The following is a 3,132-nucleotide window of genomic DNA, read 5'->3' as shown; positions in this document are numbered from 1 at the left end:
GAAAGCGGGACTAGCCAGCGGGGCTCCTGCCCCCTCAGCCATGCCCGTTTTGTGGCCCCCCTTTGTGATGCCGGGGGCACAGATTGTGATGGAACAAGGTGCTGGGCAGGCAGCAGGCAGGATGCGGGTGGGCTCTAGGAACCCAGAGCTCTCCAGGCCAAACATCTGTAGCCAAACAGAGGCCCCGAGCCGGTCAGAGAAGACGGCTCGGCCCCGTGTACGTAAGCGGTTTCTGGCCCCCGCACGGGCACTGGGGTCGGGGTTATGGGAGGGAGGAACTCTGGAGGGAAACGGGGGTTGCTTCTATCCTGCCAAGCACCAGGCCCCAAGCAGTGCTCCATGGGCGTCTGTTGGAGGATGGATCTATGGATGAACCAAAAAAGGACTCAATGGATGAACAGATGGACAAACACCTTTTCTCCAGGAAAAGCAACTTATAAGGAGATAAAAACTTGTTACGGTCAATAATCACAGCACAGATTTCTGGTACACGGTTCACCTTAAAGTTTAGGGGAAATAATTTGATGTTAAACCCACCCAGCTCCCATCAGAACTGGCCGTAGAAATGAATTGTCCTCTAGGTTTCTCTCTCTGTCTGGATTTCTCTCCCCTTTCTTTGTCTCTCTCTCCCTTCCCCATCTCTCCTTTCTCTCTGTCTGGGTCTCTGTCTCCTCCCTTCTCCCTATCTCTCACTGTATGTCTCTGTATGTATCTTTCCCTCTCACAGTTTCTCTCTGCATCTCTATCTTGTTCTGTCTCTGTCTCCCCCATCTCTGTGTCCCTCTGTCTTCCTCTGTTTCCGTCTTCTCCTCCTGCCTGTTTCTCCTTCCCTCTCCTTTTCTATTTTCACATTCTTTTTTGAGTCTCTGCTTCCTGATGAACAGGAGCGTTTCTGACAGATTGATTGGTCAGCAGTCCTTCACAAAGAGCCTTGTTCTCTGCGGGGAAAGTCACAGGATTGGAGCTGGGAGGGACCTTGGAGCTTCGGACCTTGGATTTTCTCCAGATCCCTCATATGAGGGAACTGGAGCCCAAAAGTTTGTCGGTAATTGTCACAAAAAAGGCACAAAGCTCCCAGCCGAAGACAGCGAATTCATAGATTCCCAGAATCTCCAATCTGACCGAAAGGCCCTTGAGGATCTCCCGAGTTATGGTTTATCTACAGAGGGTTCCCTAGTCTCTGCCTGAAGCCCTTCAGGGAGCAAGAACCAACTGCTGCTAAGTGACCATCCCAGCCTTGAACAGCTCTCACGTTAGGAGGTTTTTCCAGCCAGAATTGGGCCTTCTGCCTCCGCCCCTGGTTCTTCCCTCCGGAACCAGCCCAAACAGGTCTCTTCCCTCTTTTCTCAAGCAGCCTTCCAACACCCCAAGGCTCCTCTCCTGGTCTACCCTCCCAGCCCCGAGTCTTCTCTCCTCCTGGGTCCTCCAGCTGTTCTTTCTGTGGCACGGGCCAGGCCCCCCTGGCAGTCCCCCACGTCCTTCCTGCGGGCAGAACACGAGACTCCGGGCGTGGTCCAGCTTCGCGCCATCATCTCCCTGGTCCCGGCGCCTCCCCTCAAGGAGCTGAGATCACAGTCTCTGTAGCTGCCACATGTCGCACTTTTGATGAGAAGTGTAATCTCACGTGCTCCCCCCCATCCCGTACTTGTCTGTACAGGCGGGTTCTCTTTAACTCCCCGACTTTGTTTCTATTAAATTTGATTATATTAAATCCAACCCACTGTTCCCACCTGTTGACTGCAGGCGCTCCCAGCCCAGACTTCCTGTCCTCCCTACCGGCAGATGGCTCGCTGCCCCTCTTTGCCAAGAAATAAGGGCAAAAGGCAGCCTTTATCGACAGTTCAGCCTATAGTAGAGCATCAGGAAGCACAGAATTCCCCAGCCCGGGAATCCCGACTACCAGACTGGATCAGGCCACTCTCAGGAGCTCCAGCTCCATCTTCCTGGCCCTTGATCCCCTGGTCTAGAGCCAAAGAGCTGGCCCAGGAGTCGCCGTGTGTCTAGAAGTTCCACCAGAACAGAAAGTCTCCATGTCTGGGAACAAATGTCCAGGCCAGCTGGCTGGAGGGCAGGGCAGAAAGGGCTCGCAGAGGACGGCCCGGCAAACCCTGCTCTCATTTAGCTCCATGTAGAAATATATAAATCTCAAGACTTCGAGGACCAGGATTTCCTCCGTTGGCGAGTCCTTTCCCAGGGACAAATAGCCCGCCCTCCCTGACTAAGAGGCTTGTTGGTACCTGAGGCTCAGAGGGAGCTCCCAGGCTCTCCCAACAAGCCTGAGAAGGGAGCTTGACAGGCTCCCCCACCTCCTGCAGACTTCCTGCCCAGCCCTCTGGATCCGGCACCCAAATTATCCCCTCATCTGAGGAAACAAACGGGTCATTCGTGCAACAGTCTTCACCGGGGGATTATAAATCTGGTTAAAGAGACAGACCCGGGAGTCCAAGAGCTGGGCCTGCTGCTGCTAATTCTGCCTCGGGGCCGCGGGTCCACAGCTGACGGCGAGGCTTCGGGGCAGCCGCTCTGCCATCCCCAGGACCTTGGGAGATCCTGAAGGTGCTCGGCCCGGGGCAGTCCGGGAGAGGCAGGGAAGCCAGCAGTGGGGAGCAGAGCCCTTGACTCCCCAGGTGATCCCGGAGCCTGAGGTTTCTTCCCTTCCTGTGTCCATTCCTGCCCAGCAGCACTCCTGAGAGTAAAGTCCCAGCATTCATTGCTCCAGCTGGGGCTTCTGCATCTCGGAGGAGGGAAGGCTGAGAGCCTCGGCTTGGCCGAGGCGGTTGGTCCAGTCTACTAGGGGATTCTAAATGGAGGGGAGGCAATGAACTGGGGGGAGGGCCTTGCCTTCTCATGGGCCCCACAGGCTCTTGGGGGAAAATAACTGTCCTCATTCTATCCAATTCAACTTAACACAGATCACTTGCCCAATGGGTGAGACTATCTAAAATGTTGCTAAAATTGGGGACAAGTAGCCCAGGATTCGGGAGCAAGAATTATCTCTGGACTCAGAGGGTCCCGGTCAGCCCTCAGTCGAGGCTCCTGCGGATCTGAGGAGTATTCCCTGGGCTGAGTGTGGACATTTCCTCTCTGGTCCTTTTTCTTTTTCTTCGTATCTGCCAATAGAAGAGCAGAGGA

The 3,132-nt window shown here is 54.8% G+C and overlaps 1 protein-coding gene across 4 annotated transcripts in view; it reads left to right on the top strand.

Moving 5' to 3' along the window:
• Positions 1–120: 120 nt before the first annotated feature.
• The window catches only part of ANO7 (anoctamin 7), a 66,970-nt gene continuing 63,958 nt past the window's right edge, over positions 121–3,132 (top strand). For 2 of the 4 annotated variants that reach the window (XR_007952790.1, XM_051991699.1), the window contains exon 1: positions 128–217. The gene's annotated coding sequence lies outside the window, so the exon portion shown is untranslated. Of the gene's footprint in view, positions 218–3,132 lie in introns of all 4 variants that reach the window. The other 2 variants (XM_051991700.1, XM_051991698.1) reach the window with 2 other exon arrangements.

This window comes from Antechinus flavipes, chromosome 3 (assembly GCF_016432865.1).
Source record: "Antechinus flavipes isolate AdamAnt ecotype Samford, QLD, Australia chromosome 3, AdamAnt_v2, whole genome shotgun sequence".
Taxonomy (NCBI): domain Eukaryota; kingdom Metazoa; phylum Chordata; class Mammalia; order Dasyuromorphia; family Dasyuridae; genus Antechinus; species Antechinus flavipes.
This window is presented reverse-complemented; position numbering and strand designations above follow the sequence as displayed.